The sequence below is a fragment of the Catharus ustulatus genome, chromosome 3 (assembly GCF_009819885.2).
Source record: "Catharus ustulatus isolate bCatUst1 chromosome 3, bCatUst1.pri.v2, whole genome shotgun sequence".
Classification (NCBI taxonomy): Eukaryota; Metazoa; Chordata; class Aves; order Passeriformes; family Turdidae; genus Catharus; species Catharus ustulatus.
In genome coordinates, this window is record NC_046223.1 from 51502456 (window position 1) to 51524583 (window position 22128).

General features: G+C 41.0%; 1 protein-coding gene across 3 annotated transcripts in view; it reads left to right on the top strand.

The window, feature by feature from the left end:
* PDE7B (phosphodiesterase 7B) overlaps positions 1-22128 on the top strand; it is a 167135-nt gene that overhangs the window by 92521 nt on the left and 52486 nt on the right. The gene's annotated exons all lie outside the window — the stretch shown is intronic.

Genomic DNA, 22128 nt, shown 5'->3' on the forward strand with positions numbered 1-22128 from the left:
TCTTTCTGTTGGTGGATGTTTTCTCAGAAATGTAGGTTCTGATTCATATGTGCATCATGCTTGTTGTTAACTGGTGAGTCCCTTGCAAAGCGAAGCAAATACCACACATCACTCCTATTACAGTTGGGAAAATCTCCACCAGTTATTGGTGTGTCTGTTTACTTCTCCTCTTCAGTCCACTGTCTCCTTTACAGTTCAGTAGTCTATTCAAACTTCTTGCTTGCTCTTCCAAGCCTTAGAGCTGTCTGCTGAGCAATCTTGTGATGATACACCTGTTAGAGATGTCCGAGTTAAATCATTCATGTTTCCTCAGTGATTGTTTGAAGGTCTTCCTTAAAGTTATTCACAAGACTCCCAAAGACTTAGTTCTCCCATAGTATCCCAGGAAACATGTCTTCTACTTTATTTTTCTTTTGTATTTAACAATTTTTATCATGCTGTGCAATAGCTTTGCTGTGTGTAATAATGAACTTCACGCTACTGCTTCCTATCATTGCTTATAGAATCACAAAATTATTTGGGTTGGAAGAGACCTTTAAAAAACATGCAGTTTCAAGCCTCCAGCCTGGGCAGGGGACACCTTCCACTAGACCAGGTGACTCAAAGTTACATCCCATCTGGCCTTGAAGACTTCCAGGAATTGGCATCCACAACTTCTCTGAGCAACCTGTTTGGGTACACATTTGCTGAACTGTATTGTGACGCCTTGAAACTGGTGCTTGTGTTTGTAGTTCCACTGCAATAACTAATAATCATAAGATCTTAAAATTTAAATCTGCAAATTACTGAGAACCAAATGGGAGTTTGACTAACATCTTAAAAGCTGGTAGTTTTGAGTATTTGGTGCTGAGCATGTAGGTGCCACAAATGTAGATCCTAGTAATAAATAAAACGTGGGAGGTATCAAATGGCATTGTTTTAGCACCTGACCAGTCTCCTGTGTTATTGTTCAGATTGAACTCAGCTTCGTTTATGTCCTGCTGACAGATGCACAGCAGGCAGGACAGCTTGCTATATATTTCTGAGGTTAGGTTTTCTTTTCTTCTTTTTTTCCCCCAAGTTTTATGTTGAGACTTGTTAAATCCATTACACTTAGAGGGACAAAGAATGTGAATTTGATAGGATCAAGACTACTTGTGGCAACTTTGATTGCTCATTGACTGTTGTGTTTAAAATCCTGCCCCTGAGAACAAGAAATGTACTCTTCTATGTTTCATGGTTTAATCAGTGGAACTGTGTGATGGTCTCATTAAGAACAGTGAAACTAGATGGTGTGCAGTGACCCTTGTGTAGTGTGTGTATGTAGACCAAGAGAGAAAATTCAGACCACACCTATGTCTAATGCTGTTCAAACTTCAGTTTACTGGCTGAACATAAGTTGTTAATACGTAAGATTTGGGGCTATATTTTTTCCAAAAGACTATGCTAATTAGAGAATTGGCTTCAAAGATTAAAAGAAATAATTTTGAGATATTAAATCATTGTCACCATTAAAATCCTGGTCCTTGATTGATACCTACCTCTTTGAAGTATTTTTAAAACGTAGTGTGGAATGAGAAGCTGAACTGATATTAGAGGTCTTTAATTTTGAACGTGTCAAAATGAGCTTATGTGAGTGTATGTGTAAATTGAAGTAGTGTTTATTTTGGGAGTGAGAATTTTCTACTTAAATACTGTGCTTAACCACTCACTTCTACTTCATTCTTATGTAAATTTTCTGGTGTGGATTTGTTGGGATTTTGGGATATTCAGAGTTAAGTTGGAAATGACCTTTAAGATTACCAAGTTCAACCACTGCCGTCTCCACCAAAATAGGAGCTAGACCAGGGGTAAACAGTAGAGAAGAAATAATGTGAAAATCTCACTGATTTCTAAATGGTCTTTCAGTTCAGCCTGGCTGGCACATTTTTTGTTTGCATTATTGTGAATGTTGGAAAACAAAATTTATTTGCAGAAATATTTAGAGAAGCTCTTTGAGCAGCTGTTCAGCTGTACAGCCACAAAAGAGAGAAAAAGATTACAATATTATAGAGCTAAGACTTCAGGATGAAGTTAGGAGATAAAATGGGATTGCCCCGGTTGGATGTTGGCCAGCATGAAGAAGGGAATGGGGCTGGTGTGCTAGAAAAGTGACAGAGGTTTATTGGTCTGTCAGCTCAGAGACAAATGAGCAGTCTGCTGAAAACTGTAAATACTAATAGAGCAAATGCCAGTGAGCTGTGTAATGGTGGTCAAATCTGTTGCTTTTAGTGAAACTGTTTTCTAAATACTAGGAGCCAAAGATGTGACTTTATATATAAAAGTATTGTTTCTAAAGGAAAAGCTGGAAAAGCTACTACGCTGTAATACAAACAGAGCTGGGAGGGAATTGTCGGGGGGGATGGTGGTGTATGCTTGTTTGCTTTGTTAGGGTTATAGCTGATAGTTTTTTTTATCTTTGGTAAATTGACTCTAAAGGTCTCTGTACTCTGTGAAGAATGAAACTGATAAGCGGCTACCGACAGAAAGCAGTAGTGATATTAGCCATGTCTGCCTAGTGGTGGTAGTTTTCTGTATTGCTTAAGTGTTGTGAGAGGAGTGTTTAAAATGCTTTGTGGGAGGCTCAATACTGCATTCCAGCTTCCAAAGTGGGAAGCTCATTGTATCCAATGTTTGCTGTTTCAGTGCTTCTTCACAACAAACTTAGTTTGTGATCTGTCATACTTAAAAGAGTCTGCTTGGAGACATGCATCCCAGACAGCTTTCTGTAGTCCTGCTTTAGGAAGTGTGAGTTTGGCTTTCCATCCAAGCAACAAGGGAAAAGGGTGTCCATGTCACCATTTTCTCCACCATGACCTAATCACACCCCCTCCCCAGAGCTCTGCTTTCAGAATATGCTAAACCACGTTACTTACGGTAATAGCTCACATATGCCACCTTTCCAAGGGGCATCTTTACAAATGGGCAAACTTGTCTGAATTGGAGTTGTCCTGCAGGAACTCCCTGGTATCACCTTCTTTGAAAAAAGTCAGTTGACCTCAGGCTGATTCTTCACAGCAATTATGCACCTGGGTTCTGGCCATAATTCTATAAAACTTTCTAGTTCTCCTGTCTTCCTTTTGTCTGGACTAAAAAGTGAAACACATGAGATATCCAGCATAAAACATGCTTTGACATTGTTAAAAACTTTTTATAAGTTATTCTAACCCTGTTCAAAAAGAGCATTCGCCCTGCTAAATTACGGGATACATTACATTGAGTACTTGACTGGCCCATGGTGTAGACTTGCAAGTGCAAAAAATGTCTTTACTCTTCATTTTTTTCCTCAGCTTGCAACATACAATTTCTTCTGTCACTATTATGGCTACAAATAAACAAATTCTTTATGAGGGAAGGAATAAATCCTTCTTGCTCACCTCCTGGATAAAGCATCCTTTTGGCTCCTCTGTGGACTGCCAGCTCTGGTTTTCCCTGAAAAAGCTGACCATAGTATGGTCTAAGGTGTGTACAAAGAGAGAGGTTCAACACAACAAGGATTTAGCAGGCTGTCAGTATTGCTATCAGATCTGCACCTTACTAGAGTGGCAATAGAGAGGCGCAAACCCCTTCCATTGCTCTTTGGACAGAGTATCCTGCAATTCAGTATCCTTCAAATTTCCCTGTAAAAATAAAACTTTACCACTGACCTTTGCCTGTTTATTTATAATCTCTGGGAATGCAATGGGGTGGGAGTGCTCCTCAGTCCCAGGGACCAAGGACCTGTTTGAAATTGCCATGAAGCCAGCGACAGTCTTTCCATGGACATGGATGGGCTTTGTTCTAAACCAGGATGTTCATTGCTACTTTTTGGTAAAACTCTGAGGAAGGTGTACTCTTGAGTGTCTCTTTATACACATGAGACCATTTGGAGAAATTACTGTAAAATTCCCCAACTCTGATCCCTTCTGAAAGGGAAGTGTGCAAAACTCCGCTTCCTGTGGGAGAGTATGAAATCCTTTCATCTGTAGCCAGATGTGGCTTGTGTGGCGATAATGTGTGGAGGTAATGCCCCTCAAATATTGCTATCTCAGTGTTCTCCTGATATCCCTGACCTAAGGGAAGGACAAAGTATTAGCTCAAAGACCTATTTAAGTGATGCTTTGTGCAGGTGCCATTAGAAATGAATTGTTATCCTGGAGGGTTTTCAGAACGCCCTGTGCTGTGGCAGGCATTGCTTCTTTCCTGCTGCTTAAGCACTGCCTTGAGATTGAATGCTTTGTTTTCAGCTGCTGGAATTACAGATCAGACAGAAGAATAACTCTAAACTAAGCGCTACATGGCAGTGTTTCAACACTGTTTTTAAAAGTTAAATCATAAAGTAGGTTCATCAAGTAGAAGGAATTAGTTTTAAGCTTGCTGGAACTATGTTCCACAATAGTCAAAAACTAGTGTCTGCACAGATGTGCCAGGAGAATAATCAATTAAAAATCATACAGATTAATTGGAAAATGCAGGTGCAGAACATTTCTTAAGCCATCAAAATTTTGACACACAGTACAGTATCATGTTCTTAATAGCTGTTGGCTAAGTTCTTCCTTGTCTAATAAGAAGTGCTTCTGTGAGTGAGCTTTCCATTAGTTAATGTTATCAGCAGCTAGTCCTTGGGGGGTTATCTTGCTTGTTATCTGGGTTATCAGGAGACTGTGTTCACTGAAGCACCCAGCTGCTTATCCAAATAGCTGTGTTCCAAACTTTACTTATCCAAACATCTTCCAAACAGTTCATGTGTGCGAAGCTTAAACTGGGAATCTTGTAATTACAGGCTTTCATGGAAGATTTTTTTAAATTCCTGCTTCCAACCTGAGTGGATATACTGCAGAAACAGCTGCCTTCACAGTAATTGAGCAATTGCATTTCTAATTCCAAGTGGAACTAAGAGAATAAAGGGGTGAGAGAGACTGGGCTTCTGTGAAATGACAGAAAAATGATTTTATCTAGCTTGGGGTTTGCATGCAGGTTTGTCACATTAAAAGAAGTGGGGAGAGGAAAAGAATTTGGCACTCCCTGCATGCAGATTATTTTATTGATACAGATTATGTTCAGGCACACTTACAGTGAGGAACAGAAAACCACGTGCTTTATAGGTGCTGCACAGCTATTGCACTTGCTTTCTGTTCTTCCTGGAAGCTCTAGTGAGCGTGCATTTCATGTTCTCATTTGGTAACTAAAGCTAGCTGGATAAATTAATACTGGTAATATCTCAGAACTGAACTCAGTTCTGTGTGCTGCTTTCCATGACCACTGGAAAACAGACTAAAGAGAGAAGAATTTACTGTGCAGCTGAGAATGACCATAATAAAATGGCAGAGGTGCAAGGCTTTTAGGTGAGACACTGTCATCATACACTTCCAAGCAAGGTCAGTTGGAACATCCTGCTTAAAGCCAGCAAACTGCAAGCTCTTAAGAAAGCAGAACAGCAAGGAACAGAGCGCACTTAGAGGAGACAAGCCTCCTGGGTAGGAGTTGGAGGGAGAGATGGTAATTTCTTCAGCGCCGTTAAATCCACTAGCATGTCCCAAGTTTAATCCTAAATTCCCTCCTTGTCAGTCATGAATAAGGCAACAATCACTGTTGTGTATAAGTGTTGGCACAGCTTTTTGTCCTGGCCTCTCATTGGAAACCATAATTGAAGATGTGGAGAAGGTCATGGTGACACACATGAGATGGGCTTGGTGCAGTCCTGTGCTGACTCTCAGAGACTGTTTTTTTAAAGGAGCATGTTGTGAAGTATGGTTTATCCATTTCTCTAGCTTCATGCATCTCAGCCAAAGTGATGAAAATATCAAGAGTAGCAACTCAAGTTACAGCAGCATGGGAGTTCATGCTGAAGACATGCTGCAGGCAAGAGCATAAAGGAGCTGTTACAGGACTATAGTCGTTCAGCTTAATGAGTAATCAAAAGGTTTCAGTATGATATCTTCTCTTTCTTCCTGAGTACTAGTTAACTTACCCATTGTAAAAGTGAAAGGGATAGTAGGACTTGTGAGGTGAGTGCAGATAACATACTGCATGCAAAACAAAGGGCAGCAAATAATATGTAGCTTAAGACAGAAGTGTGCCTGAAGACCCTATTTTGCCTGGGGAGAATTAGTACGAGTCAGAAGTATGGGATTTTCCTGTCAGAACTGGACTGGGACACGTTCACTGAGTGGTCTGCATAGCTTACCTGTTAGAAATGTATGATCCTTGACAAGATTTCACAGATCATCAGTAGAACCTGAATGCTCAGATCTTCACTAATAACTAAGTCTGAAGTTCTGCTTCAAGATAGAAGAAGCCTGACTTAAGTGTCAAGGAAGCTACCTGATTTGTGCCAGATAAGTGCTTAAGCTACCTACAGAATAATGTTCTGGTTTTCTGAGTTATAAGAAGCAATCTGTAAAATGTGATCACCTATTGAAATCACATAGCTGTTAAATCATAATTACATTAAAGAGATGGAATTCAGAATAAAGTTATAATCCCTAAACAGGCAGACTCAGGAAGCCTATTTAATTTCCCTGTGGAATAGCAATAAAATAGATCTTCCCTTCCCCTGTTTCCAGCTGTTAGGTACCTGCTAAGTAGCTGGCAAAACAGAGTAAAAGTTAAACTAACTTTGCTAAGAGTGAGCTGGAATTCTCCTAATGGAAGTGCAAGGTACCTTATTTAAATGTTGGCCCCTTGACAGAATCTGTACCACAATCCTCACAAGACTGTCACTGTAGGTGCCCTGCAGCAAAAATGTGCTGATGTCTGGGTTTGCACAGACTGGAGACCTGGGAGATTATATGTTTTGAATAGGATCAAATGACTAGAAGGGGAAAGCACTCTATACTTAGCTGTCTTGTCATACAGACAGAAAAACATTTTGCATGTGACCTTGTTAACAGCATGACTTAAGAGCAACACTATGAATTAGAGGCAGAACTACTGAAGCTTAGATCATTATTGAGAATGTGTGTTTTTATGGTCATCTGCTTAATTTTTTGACCTGTTGTCCTATTTAGACTTCAGTTTTCATGCTGACTCTAGGTCACATGGAGAGACGAGGATGAGAAAAATCGCCAGGTCAGTTCTCCTCCATTTTAGGAATGCAGAGCAACAATTCAATAGACGATTTCTTTTTCACTATCACTGTCAAGTCCTCTTGATTCCTCAAGATTTCTCTTAATAATTATCATTTGTTCTCCCTTCATGCTGCAAAGTCTGTCCTAGTGTACTCCTCAGCCGCCATGCCTTTGAGCGTCTTTCCAAATTATTATGACCAGACTGACAACCTCACTGCAAATTAGTTCTCTTCTGTTGCAATCACATCTCTGTCTTCTGCTTAACTGGTTCCCACACCTGCAGTTTTAATTGCTTCTTCTCTATTTTAGATAGATAGTCTTTGAAACCTTCCCCTCCTGTAGCCTCCACCTCTGTGCACAGTACATTTTCACAAATGCTTCTTTCAACAGAAAAATTAGTATCTCTTGTCCCTTGCATTCCCTCTTCCTCTTCTTAAAGGCAGAATTTTATTTACTGCTTCTTCCCTTTAATAAAGGATAGCACATGGTAGATAAGGGCATGTCCTGTTGGAGTCTGCAGTTTATGTCCTCTACAAATACAGCTTGTTATGTCACTGTATGAATGGCTTGTGAAATGCCTCACAAATATCTGTTTCTTGACTCAAGTCAATAGAACTCCTGTTTTTCCGCAGATAGCACCCCACACCTTATATTAATTAGAGTGGATGAAGCTACTGGGACAACTGTGATGGTGCAAAGGCAGGCAACTGTTTAAATCATATGTTTTAGCCAGGACATATATATTCAATGCCCTTCAGGAGCTTCTCTTTTACCCTTGTCCAGAAGGAAAGAGTAGATAATGAAACTTAATTTTCTATGAAAACCTCACTGTGCACTGGGTCATGAGCATTGCAATCACCAAAGCCCTATGGCTTGTAGGAGTCAGCAGCTTTCCCAAGTGAACTTGATAGGGTGCTGCCAATAAAAACTTGTTTGGCTTTAATACTGTTGCTCAAAACTTCTGCTCCTATTCCCAAACCCTTCTTTTTATCAAGAGAAGAACCTCAGCCTCTTCTGCATGAGCATAAGCAGGGCATGCAGCAGCAAAACTTTGTATCTGTCTCAGATTTCTCTTGTAGTTAAGAGTCTGATAAATAACACAGAACCATCAGAGCCACACACAGGGGCGGAAGTGGGAGGAGCAGAGATTAAATAAAAGCAGCATGCTAGTAAAAAGAAAAGCATGTTAAAATATAAATGCTGGACAGATGGCTTGGGTGAGGAGCACAACTAATCTGTGGGATAGCAGAACAGTTTGATACTGTTTTAAAATATATTTAAAGAGCGAAACCGGTAATTTAACTGGATTGGACAAGGATAGAGCACAAATAAGCCGCACTGAGATAAGGAAAGAACAACTTCTTAGACATCCCTTATGTTGTGCTGTGTTGCATTACAAATCACAGAATGGTTTGAGTTGGAAGAGACCTCAGAGATCATGTAGGGCAGGGACACCTTCCACTAGACCAGGTTTCTCAAAGCCCCATCCGACCTGGCCTTGAACATTTCCAGGAATGGGGCATCCATAGCTTCTCTGAGCAATCTGTTCCAATGTTTTACCATCCTCATAGTTACAAATTTCTTTTATATATCTAATCTAAACCTACCCTCTTTCAGTTTGCAATCATTTCCCCTTGTTCTGTCACTTCATGCCCTTGTAAAAAATCTCTCTCCAGGTCTCCTGTAGGCCCCCTTTAGGTGCCAGAAGGTGCTGTAAGGTCTCCCTGCAGCTTTTGTGTCTCCAGGACAGCCCCAGCTCTCTCTCAGCCTGTCTTCATAGGAGAGGCTCCAGCCCTGTGAAAATCTCCATGTCCTACCTCTGGTCTTGCTTCTACAGATCTGTGTCCTTCTTATGTTGGGGCCCTCAGAGCTGGATGCAGCACTTCAGATGAGGTCTCTTGAGAGCAGACTGAGGTGGCAGAAGTACCTCCCTTGCCCTGCTGGCCATGCTGCTTTTGATGCAACCCAGGAAATGGTTGACCACCTTGGCTGTGAGCTTACACAGCCCATTCATGTCAAGTTTCTCAGCCACCAACACATCCAAGTTCTTCTCACAAGGTTTGCTCTCAATCCATTCTCCGCTCAGTATGTACATGTGCTTGGGATTTCCCCTATCCAGGTGCAGGACCTTGCCCTTGGTCTTGTTGAGCTTAATGAGGTTTGCACAGGCCCACTTCTCAGTCCTGTAAAGGTCCCTCTGGGTGGCATCCCTTCCTTCCGGCATACAGAGCACACCATAGAACTTGGTGGTGTTGGCAGACTTGTTGAGGGTGCACTCAGTCCTACTGTCCATGTTGCCAGCAAAAGTGTGGAATAGTGCTGGTTGCTAAGCCAACCCCTGAGAAATGCCATTTGTCACTTGAACATTGAGCCCCTGACTGCAGCTCTTGAGTGTGACCATCCTGCCAGTTCTTTATCTACTGCATAGTTCATCTGTCAAATCCATGTCTCTTCAGTTTAGAGACAGGGATACTGTGTGTGACAGCATCAGCTGCTTTGCACAAGTCCAGTTAGATGATGCCAGCAGCTCTTCCCTTATCCACCAAAATGTTAATTCCGTTGTAGAAGGCCACCAATTTGTCAGGCATGATTTGTCCTTACTGGAGCTGTGTTTGCTGTCACCAGTCACCTCCTTGTTTTCCATGTGAGCATTCAGTGTAGTTCCAGGAGGATCTGCTCCGTGATCTTGTTGGTCACAGAGGTGAGACTGACCAGCCTGAGCCTGACCAACCTGCTGACATGTAGTTTTCAAGGTCTTCCTTGTATCCCTTTGTAAAAATGGGGATTTTGCTTCCCCATTTCCAGTCGGTCGAGCTTTACTAAATTCCACAGCTACTCAAAGATAATGGAGGTGGGCTTAGCTACTTCATCTGTCAATTCCCAAAAAATCTAAGTAGCCCGTGAGTGCTGTATAAATCAAAAACTTCTTTGAAAGTAAGGATGTATATCACTTCTGCTTCAGACTGTCATCCTTGAGGATGAAATAAGAAAATATTTTCTTTAAGGCTTGATACAATTGGTAGTGGAAGGTGGCCTGTGAACAGGAGGCACCGATTCACAAAATAGGTGGCATTCAGTCCGCTTTGGTGACAGGAGTACTCACTCTTTGAAGGGGAAGGGAAAATGGAGCAATTAAAACTGTTTTCTGTTACTTCTCTCGCTTTGTTATCAAACGTAAAATTTGCAAACAGATGTTACAGTGGAACCATGGAAAATCTGGGCAAATTTTTCTGTCTCTGTTTGCATGATATTTCTACAAATAAAGAAACATGGGGGAAATAATGAAAAAACCCCAAAACCTAAAGGAGCTGCCTGCCAGCTCCCATTGCCTCGAGTAGTGTATCTTCCTGCTTTCTTTGAGTGGAAAACCACACCTGAATGCTTGACCAACTGAGAGAGGCAGTAAGTCAAGCTGGTGGAGCCACACATTGTGATTTTCCCAAATCACCAGTGACAGGCTCTGAAAGTGCAACCTGCATCACCAGAGGAGATGGCATTTAAAGAGCTGTCTCCACTGCTTGAGACAGAAAAAGAGGTGGGAGGAGGATGGGTGACCACTGTGTTGGGTTTTCTGTGCGAGTCTGTTATAAGATGCACAGTGAAGGAAGGAACTGACTTTCTTCTATTTCCTTTCTAGCTACTGAAGGCATGAACCAATTTACAGGAAAGCTGCCAGGCCTTTTTTTTTTTTTTTTTTTTTTCCTGTGGGGAGGTGTGGAGAACAAAGGCTCTGTGTGTAACTTAATGCTTTCTGGGGGAAGTCAGCTAGCATTTAGAGCTCTTCAATGCCACGGTGCAGCAGATCAGAAATGAGCTTGGAGTGTCAGCAGTCAAAATACATACAGAAACCACTTTAGGAAGTGTGAATTATGCGTGAGGCACTCAGAAGCGGCTCAGGGCTGTGTTGACATGTCACAGGTGATCTGTGCATCGGATCAGTGGTGGTCTGGTGGTGCCTTCTGCTGTGTGGCACCGGGTTGTGTTTCCTGGACTGCAGGGAAATGTGGAGATGGGGAGCAGAGCTGCATCTCTGGCTCAGGCAGCTCAGCACATCGAGAGTGTGGTTGTGCAGAGCCAAGCAGGGCCACGAGTGGGAAATCCAAAGGAACCGGTCTTCTTCCATGCAGATGCAGCACTCTTTGTACAGCAGAGTTAAGCGGCTTCAGGCAGGAGAGGTTTTGAGCTGCTGTGGCGCCTTTCCAGGAGCTAATAAGAACTTGAAATAGAGCCCAAGCCCTAAATGCACTTTATTTAGGCTCAGAGTGGCAGGTTTTTTTACTGCTGTAATTGAATAGGAAAAAACATATAAACTTGTCTTGGAGTTTCTAGTTTTGAAACTGCATGGACTGAGAGAGCTTTCTTGTTAGTTGACAGGTAAGGTGAGGGTCAAGCGCATCTCCTTCTGGATCTACTTTGCCATCAATGCTGACCTCTGTCAGGAAGACTGATATGCCTGCTACTGAGGTGGAAACAGTTTGTGTCATAGGCTCCTATACAGTTCACCTTGAAAAGCAGTTCGCAGCATGTGGGTACAGATGGATGATAATTTTGGAAACCACCCGTAAATTTATTAGTCAGGTTATTTAGCATATTTAACATATCTTGCATTGAGGGAGGCTAGGGATGTTTGCATGCTCCTCTAATGTAACAGAGCCAGAGGAATGATACCTTCAGCAGCAGGGCAGTTGCTTTAATGCACCAATGCACACTTTGAGTACCATCGCATAACTTGCTGTACACTTGAAGGCTGGTGACTGCCTGAAGACTTCAGGCTGTTGAAAGCAATGGCCTTTTAGCAAGAGCAGCTACCAAAGTGTCTGTTCTAACAGAACAGATTGGGCCCCATATTTTGTGACTGACTCAACACTTCCCAGTTTGCCAGAGTGAACCAAAAGGGTAAGTTTTTGGCTGTCTGACCCCCTTTTGTGATCTTGCATAGAGTAAAGCCAAGGTTGTAAGAATTACTCAACTGAAGCTCAGATTCTTCCTCTGAAACTTCTAATTTACTGATTTATGGCTTTCATATTTTTAAATACATATTTTCCTTCTGTGGATTTTAAAACAAGGAAGAGTAAAATGGCAGTGGGTCAGCAAAACTGACTTGTCAGGAAGACTAAAACAAAAATCAATTCTGATATGCTGTTAAATGACTTAAATGGCACTCAGGCCCAGAGGTTCAGAAGCATGTCGAATTCAACCACTGGATATTTGTTTACACAATGTATTGGCAGCTGATCTGTAATTTATGATATTTCTAGATATGCACTTTATTTTATGCCTTCAGGAAGAAATTATCACGGTTCAAGATACTTGTCTTCTTTGTGCTTATTCTGATGATAATGAAAATCTTTGAAGAGTAACTTTAATAAAGCCTTGCCCCTTCTGTCCCTTTGCCCAGTAAGGCCCACTCTGTCCCACTTTGTGCTAGCAAAGAATGAGAGAGAGGAGTTGAGTCTGCCAGGGCCTCTTGGGAATTTCATGAGGAGTTGAGGCATGATTAGAAACTTGGAAGAAGGAGACCAGGAACTTTAATGTGTCAGTGAGAAAGGATGAGAGTTTTAGAAACAGTTTGTGTAGAATGTGAGCCAAGGAAATAAAAGGTTTAAACTTTTCAAGATCTTGCTTCTGTTCCTAGTCATGATAGAAATAAAGAACTAATTGAGCAATAAAACATGCTTATTGGAGTTGGCTAGGGTAGGATGACTTGTAAAAGATTGCTAACAATAGGATGATGGTTTTTTCCTCTGCAGGGAAGAGAATTAAGGGGTATGAAATTCTCAGCATAGTATAGTCAGGAGTGTTTGAAATGCTCATATGTATGTCCTTACCTTCCTTCTGACTTTGCCATTCATAAAATCTTTCCACAGTTCGGGTGAGGAAGGAAGGAATAAAATCTCAGCCCTGTGAATGAGCAGCAATTTCGCTGTCACTTGTGTATGTCAGTGCTGCTTTGTGTGTTTTAAATCTGTGGAGTCTTATTTCTGAGGTGCAGGTAAGCTGTGTCAACAGCACATTCTGCTCAGTGGTAGTCTTGGTGTAGCCCAGGAGTGCTCCCAGAGTAAACAGTGTACCCCATCCTTTACTGTTCTTACTGTTCTTACTTACCCCAATCCTGAAGCTTACCCTATCAAGCAGCCTAAGTGCCTGTGTCCTGTTTTGCTGGGCAATGTGGTGAAAAAAACCCCACAGTTATTAGGTCCCATAACAAACCTAAATAAACAAATGTAATCAACTAATGTCTTTCGAACTGCTCTCAAATAATGACTACAATTTGTCGGACTAACCACTTTGCTCAGCAGTGAGTAGTTGCAGAGCTGTCTTTAAGGAAAGATTGAAGGAAACAAAACTACTTAGGTGTCAGAAATATTCTGCTCTGTTCTTGTAAGAGAACATAAAGCAACAACAACTAATAATAAAAAAAAAGTTTTATTAACTGTTGGAAGAATTATTTCTATTAGCATTTCCCAGTAAAATGGAGGTGACTTAATTCCCAAACTTTCTTTCAAAAAAGGCATTTTTTCAGGCTGTTGGAGGTTGGCCACTAAATGTGTCTGTAACACATTAGGCACTGTTTCTCAAAACACCTTGTGGACTGCTAATTGGGGTTTGCATAATACCGCAAAATTGCAGACATTCCTTTGAAATAAGCAGGAATGAAAACTGCTTTTCTGGGGTAAAAGAGAAAGGAATTTTTTATTTTTAACAAAAGAGACTTAACAGAAATCCTTTATTGGAATATGTTATTATTATTGTTGTTTGCTTTTTTTTTCCCTGAAGAAATTAGTTTGAGGTAAGGTTTCTGAACACTTTTGAATTACACAAGTTCAAGGAGGGCCTTATGCATACAATACTACTGTTCAAGCCAAGAGGTAAACAATTATGAAATGCCTTTGAAATGCAAGGCTGGTAAAGCCAAGGTTATGTATTTTGTCATTGAATGCAACAGTAAGTTGTTAGGAGTAGGAGTGAGTGATATTTATTACTTACACACAAATGTGCAGATGAAAAATTTACGAAATTTAATATCTCGGGGTCCAAATTCTTAGTGATAACACTCTTGTTTTAAATCTGATTTATCCTACAGGAACCAGTCAGGATCAAAAAGGAAAAAAATGTCATTAGAGAAACACATTTGTTTGATCAAAATTGAGAGACTTATTCTGTACTTTGGCTGTTGAATACATGTGCATTTCAGGCCTATCCATCCTGCAGATTTGGAGCTGTCCTGGGTTTGTGTCTGAAGATGGTTTTAGGGTAGAATAGGATCAAACCAGGGCTGGTACTGAAAATTATCAGGCTGCATTCTATTTTTTTTCTAGCTGTTGGATCACTCTGAGCTGTGAATCCTTTCCACAGCTTTGAATTTTCAGAATATCTGTCCAAGCAACTGATTTTGTTTCATAAGTGTCCAACAACTCATTGTGACTGGACATAGGTAGCAATTCTTCATGAAGGGAAAGCTGGAAAAGACCAGTTTCAGAGCATTGTGAAAGTGTGACTGAGTGCATGAGAGAGACAAATCCTATCCAATTAACTCTTATTTCTGCCTGAAATTCTGAAGGAGTATATATAACATCTCATCGTGCTCTGCATGACATACCCAGCATGAAAGCATGAACGTTCTATTCCCAAATCTGTTTCACCTCGCTGTATGATTCTGTGTTTAATGAAATAACAGCAAAACGGAAGCTTTTAGGCAAGCAGATGGATGTTGATAGAGATGGAAATTTACACTGTATTTATCAACAAGAAGTCTCTTATGGTCAGAGTCTGTGCACAGAAAATAATACAGTAGTTTGGAGAACAGAGAGATGTTGGGGAAAGGAGAATTTTTTTGTTACAAGTGCCAGGTTTGACAGTACGTTTGTTTATATCTAATGCATACCTAATGCTTGGGTCTAAGACGTGGTATTTCAGTCTTGTATAAAGAAGGTTTTAAATGAAAAGAACATGTCCTTCACTTGAATCAATTACACAAAAAAGGAAAGAAAATCACCTTTTGTTATATTTGAAGCACAGGAGGAGGCGGCAAGGGCAGATTAGCAGGGCTTTGTGCAGCAGTGCCTGTGTATGAAACAAACAACTTTTGACAGGAAGATTACAAAAACTGGAATCATGAAGAGAGAAAAGCTGTTGCTAAATGGTAAGCATGTATTTGCTTTATTTATCCACCATTTTCCTTCTGCTTTAGCAGAGGTATCTGCCAGGCTCTTGAAAATTTTAATCATCCTTGAGCTGTCAAAAACTTAGTTGTCTGTGCAGTAAAGACACGTTTGCACAACCTGTTGGGTGGGAGAACCCCCGTGTCCTCCCATGAGCTTCACTGTGCTGCTAATGCCAGGGCACAGAGTTCATGCAGAAATTGTGGCAAATTGCAGAAAGATGGTGTGTCAGGTGCTGTGCATTCTGAACTTTATATGTCTCTTATGAAAAGACAGGTGGATGAGCAAAGAAAATGCAGGAGGCAAGAGGTGGAAAAACATCCTTATGAGAGAACAAATTCCTTCTTCTAATGAGAGGCTTTGTCACTGAGCCACGAACTTCAGAAAATAATGATGAGTGGTCATAGGTATCTACTAAGAGTAGAATTCACTTTAGATTGATAACAAGAGCTGTTAGAGTGAAAAAAAAATCCTCTCTAGAAGAACACAGCATGCACCCATGTCTCTTTGCAGAAGGAATGAGAATATCATCATCCTCTCTATAGAGTTACAGAGTTCTTGTAAGTGTAAGGTGAGAATCAGAGAAAATAGTTACCTAACAACTCACGATTCCCTTCCTTAGCAGTTCTTATTTTCTCTTATCCTGATGTAGTGCTTTAAAGAACAAAAGGTGTAATAAAAATGCTCATGAATTAAGGTACTTTGATTTATTCACTTACTAGTTCCATAGAAATTTATCTGTTCAGAATAACATACAGCGGAGATGTTAGTGATTGCAATTAATTGGAGATAACATGTCAGTGTGTCAGCACTTTGAAGAAGTTGACATTCCTGTCACAAAGTTGCAGAAAAATTTTAAAAAGTTAGCAATTGTTTGCTGTCACAAAAGGTGCCTTTACAAAATTAGTTTTAAAATGCAGCTTCCTGTTGTAGGCACGCCCATGATTCAAATATATTCTGTTCTGTTTCTTATTTTAGAGTCACTTCTTAGAAATTGCGGAGCGGTACCCCAAAACCCAGATAAACCACACACTGAGAAGTGTGTTGTCTGAGGCCATGTTTAGAGTTCTCTTTGCTTTTTGGTTTTTCTAGTATTTTAATTTTTTCCCCTACAGTTTCAGGGCTTGGCCCACACTAGTTGAAACATATGCTTACACAAAAGCCTGCAAAGAAGTCTTATCTCGATATTCTTTTGAGGACAGACATGAAGACTGAACCATACAAGGCCTATCTATATGATCCTTGACTGGATTTGTAAGAAAATAAGTGTTCTGCCTTAACAGTCTGCCTTATGTATGTAGGCTTGTCAAAGCCACGGATGTTAATTTGTGTGCTGGTAGAGAAATGTCCTAAAGTTGTGTCACCTGACCTGAAGATGGTAGGCTTGTAAAAGTCCATCAGAGCTCTTCACCCAAAATCTCATGGAAACTTAGCAAAGATACTGTGAGATGGATTATTCCTTTAGTATTTCCAATCCAGCCAAAATGTAATGTAACTTTTTTGGGATTCTTTACTAAGACCAAAAATGTTACTTCTCCATTAGCCTACTCCTGCTAAAGGCACAAAATTACAGCAAAACTCTGTATCTCCAGCACTGAAAACTGTTCACATTAGTACTAGTTTCTTTAAACAAGCAGAGTTTCATCTCTGTATGAAAATGCACTGAACATCAGCTAGGCTATGGTTATAGCATTCCTCAGCTAGCTGAGGAAAACGTCATATTGACTCAAACTGCACATATTGACTCAAAATGCACACATACACATTTCAAATGTCATTTTGTTACTGCTCTGGTGAAAATCCTTACTTTCTCCTGTTGAATATAATTGTTGCTGTGCAGGTGCAGTGAATTAGAAGCATTAGATACTTCACGAAAGTGGTGGGTGTTGCATTTACATTGTGGGACTGAATTTGGAAAGGAGCCTTTAAATTAGTATTCATTAGTTTCAGATAGCAAAGATTATGCATATTTAGGCAAGCTGACAGAGGGTGTTTCCACATCTTTCAATGGGTTTGTACAGCCTGAAAGCATCTCACGTAATGCTGCTCAAGAATGTATAAGATGGTAGTTAATGAACTGTGGTAAGCTAGAGGTAAATATTCAGATATGGGCATCATAGTATGTGGCTCAATGAATTTGACCACAATTATTATATAATTATTGTGGTAATGAGTGGTTTCTGAGTTCTGACTTCACAAAGCATACTTATGTACTGTTACTAGTTTCTTGATAAGGGTTTGGTTTAATTAGTTGAGATTAAACATAGCTTGCTATGAAAAGCAAATGTTTTAGTATGTTATTGTCTTTCTGAGTTAAGACTGGGAAAGTATGAATTTACAATCAGCAAATATACTGAAAGATAGAGTGTTCTTGAGTAATATCCACAAAACAGGTTTCTGCTGAAAACCTATCTAGATGGGTTTTTTTCTATTTGGTACTGTTGAACTAATAGTCTCTAAAGACAATTCATTTTGTGTCAGATGACTGTTGAAAATACTTCATTGAAACCCCTCCACAAAAATCCCAAACAGCTCCAAAACAAAAAACAAAACAAAACAAACCCAAGAAAAAGCCCAAAACAACAAAAACCTCAAACAAACAAAAAAACCTGACGACAACAACAAAAAAAAAGGAAACCCCAAAAATTAGAGTGATTCTCATGGGATTTTACATGTTATTCCAAGTCACTCTCAGCATTTAAGTAGGTGTCTCCTTTCTATACAGCTTGTCCTAAAATTGTAATCCTTCTAGAGGATTTTGTTCTTGGTCACCAGGGGTCAGTGATTCAGCTCCAGGTTAAGATGCTTCAAGTGTAGTACCTAAGTTCCTGCTGTAGCCAGTGGAAATTGAATCAACTGAATACTTCTCCAAGCTCCACTGGCTTACAACTTTGGCTGGAATGACACCTGAGACATTTAGCTTACATGCAAATGCTTGCCTTTAAGTATTAGATACAGGGGATTTTCTCTCAAACTTTAGGTTCTGCTAGACTCTGGTGATGTTAGTTTGTGATGGCCTGGTCTAGATCCAGCTCAAGGTTTCTCAATGGACAAGGCAAAATTTGGCCGCTCCAGGAGCAAAGTAATACATACTCTGTCCTTACCTTTGATTGCAGCAGAACTCGGTGTTTTAGTGGCAGTAAAAGACATTGAGGGCGAGGAAGGCTGAGGAAGGCTGGTAGGACTTGCCAGGCCATGCAGAGGGCTGGAAGCTCTGGGAGAGGCAGATGGGTGTGTGAAGGCCAGGAGAGCTCAGAGAGGTGTAGGGGCTGCTTCTGTTCCCCAGGCTGGCCTCCCCAGGTATGTTTTGTAAGGCTGGGATGGGTCCATGGGGGCCCTCACCTCACTGACAGTACAAGAGAAACTCACATCTTAGCTTTCAAGCCCACTGCCTTCACCAAGCTGCCTTTATTTCTCATGTGCCCCAAACAAGAGCAGCCAGGAGGGCCCTCGTAGGCCCAGATCTAACATGGATGTCCAGCCTGGCTGTGCTGCCAGCACCCAGCAGCTCTGACAGCATCAACAAGCTAAGGAGAGGGCAGGAAATGCACCTCGTGCTGCTTAACCCACTCCCTTCCCATTGTGGTTGCAGGGAGAGGGAAGAGTCCTTCCTTCATCCATCTTACACCTGAGCCCCAGAGGAGAAGTGATACAGCAGGATCCAACACCGAGACCCAACACAATACACTTGGGCCCCACTTCTGGCCAACACCTTACAAAGTTGGAGTTTTTTAAAATATTTTGGCCAAAAAAACTTTTAGTAAAGCTCAGGGAATCTGAACATTGCCTGTTTAACTGATTGCTGTGATGGTAAACGATAAGAACAGGAAAAAGTAAAAGAAAGAACAAAAGGAAGAACAAAACTCACCTGAGTTATGTCTACCATTTTGTCCCATGAATTTCTTGTTAGCAATTCAAGGCATGATTTTGGTATCTTTCCTAATACTTAGCATGTTGACCATGATTTTGAACAATTTTGTGATTCTGCATAAATAATGTTCTCCTTCCACTGCTAAAGCATTAAGGAAACTTCTCTACCATGCTGGTGGCTTATAGTTTTTCTATTATGTGGGCTAGGTGGTGAGTGCAATTTGGTTTTTTTAATCAGTAATTAATTACATCTTAAATCAGCCTTCTACTTTTCTTTTGGTCTCCCTCCCCAGTGCAGAATAATGCTGTAGTGTTTTCCTCACTTTGGTTGTTAGGGACAAACAATGTTTGATGTAGTCTGGAGCTTCCAAGAACGGCTTCTTTAATTTTATTTGAAAAATTACTACTTAACAGATAAATATGTTTTCCATGTAGGATGTGCTACCCTTGATGGGTTGTCATGGACAACCTGGAGCTGTTAGGAGTGAGTTGCTCTGTTCAGTCACAGCATGGTTATTTGGGGCTGCAGCTGTTCTCATTTAGCTCTCTTAGAGTTGTTCTGTCCTGATTTTCCGTGGGATCCTCAGGAATAACTGAGTATCATCCACTGGGACAACAGAGCCCTCAAAACTCCCAATTAATCTGCCTAAGAAGTTCACCCAATAGTGTAAATGGTTGTTTCATGATATGAAGACTTGGCTACCGAGAAGCAAACACAAACCAACTTATTCTTAATTACTTTTTAAAGGAAAGCAGATTTTCTCTATGGTGATAATCAATGGGACTTGTGTTTGGAGGAAAGACGGATTATTCAAAATGAAACCAAATCTGCCCAAGGCAGATTTTCAGTGGATCTTACTCCTTTTTAAGTTCACTTACGCTTTCCTAAGTAGTTCCTGAATAATCTTTAGTAAGTGTGAATTAAAGAGCCACCCATGCAAAAAAAAAAAAGTCAACCAAGGTCTACATTACTGTTAAGAGTGATTTTAAAGGCTGCAGTCCAATAGTGTCAGCCAATACATTCTTCCTACGTTTTATTTTCCATGTCTAAATGGCATTATGAAACACTGTCATGTGTATTTCTTTCTGAATCTTAACCTTCTTGGTTAGAGGTCAGTTACTACAGAGTGACTTTGACTACATTTGTCAGATGTGTAAATGCAGGACATAGGGTGGGTCTGTAGGTTTTGAGAAGACACTCTTAACAAGTCTGCTGTCAACACCACCATGAGGAACTGCCTGAGTCACACCCATGGAGAAGCTGTACTTGTAGTCTGTGTTCCTGTACCCACCAAGTGCAGGTCAATCTCAGTCTAGAACAGCTCCTTTGAAGAGAGGAGGTTTATGCTGTGCCTCTTTTGGGTCCAGTGTCTGACAGTATACAGCCAGGACGTTTCAACTCCGTGCTTGCCATGTCGGGCACCAGTGTGCCATGCTCCTCTATCCAACACATGACTGGTGTGGGAGGCAGCCTCATTTCCAGCATCAGCATCCCTCCAGGCTTACCGCTGGAAAGGGTGGCAACTCAAGGTCTGTCCACTTTTTGGAAGTTTTCAGGCTTGCAGGTCCTAACCCCAGTTTTGGCATGTAATCCTAAGTAATGGCTTTTATGAAGATTAACTTTGGATTTCTTAGCAACCACTGAAGCTGTATATGAATTGAAAACATCACATTTTAAAGTTTCCAACTGGAGTGACAGATTTTTCCACCCTGTCCTATGCCATTGTCAGATCAGAAAATTGAATTCTTCACTCCTCACGATGTTTCCTTGGGTGCAAAAAGAAATACAAAGTGTTCATAGCTAGAAATGAATAATGTCAATTTTGTAATGACAAGATATTTCAAAATCATAGTCTCATGTCCTTTAGAATTTGTTTTTCTTTAGCAGTCTCCTCTGTTAGAACATGTTTACAGTAGGTACTCTTTTAAACTAAAATTTATAAAAGGATTCAAAGAAAGAAAACGGGAAAATTACCTTGACATTCGGTGACAGCTGTAATATCATGTAAATCATTACTAATGGAGACCAATTATGGAGGCTCAGAGTCGACTGTAATAGATTTTTCACACAAAGGAGGAAGGATGTTGGACCTACGGCAGAGCTGTAAAGAAGTAATTACATATCATCTTTCGTACCTAACAAATGAGATATTTTTAAAGATGCCACACTAACCATCACACACTCAAGAACATCGTGTTCTAGGAGTGGGGTGTTTTGTTTACATTTACATCTTTTAGAGCAGCCATCTGTACAGCAGCATCTGCGTGCCTGCTACATATTTTGGGTGTGCATGTGCATTGCCATTTCATTTTGTGCAGTTGTTTGGTACTCTACTGAGTGCATTGCAGCCATTTAGCATCCATGCTCCATATGCTGACTGCTGTCTTGTCTCAACCAATGTCCAAGTCTTTCTCAAAGTGATTTTTACTTATCAGTGGGACCTCCTCAAGACTAATACCTCCCATATAGGAAAGACATCATTTTTGTTACGGTGGTATTTATACTGATGTCTTAGAGGATTTAATAAAATCTAGTAATTTGAGGTTCAGAAGTCTTGTTGGAGATAATTACAGTAATTTCGTGACTATAAGGTGCACCGGATTATAAGGCGCACCTCCAGGAGTCGGCAAATTTTGCAACTTAGTACATTATATAAGATGCACCGGACTATAAGGTGCACTTTTTTTTTTCAGCAAGGATCCATGCCATGCGCAACAAAGTAACGAAATAGTAACAAAATCATGTGATCGCAGGGTTTACTGGCTTGATTCGGGGTCGGGCGGGCTCGGCGCCACTCAGGGCTGCTGCTGGTGCCAGGCACCCGAGCCGCACGGTGGTGCCGGGACCCAAGCCACACCGCGCTGCCGGAAGCCTGTTCCGCCCCGCGTTGCTGGGCAACTCTGCCGCGCGGAGGTGCCGGGCGCCCATGCCGTACCAAGGTGCCAGGTGCCTGTGCCCCGCTGCTGTGCCAAGCACCCGTGCCATGCCGTGGCACTGGGTGCCTGTGCCGCACCAGGATTCCGGAAGC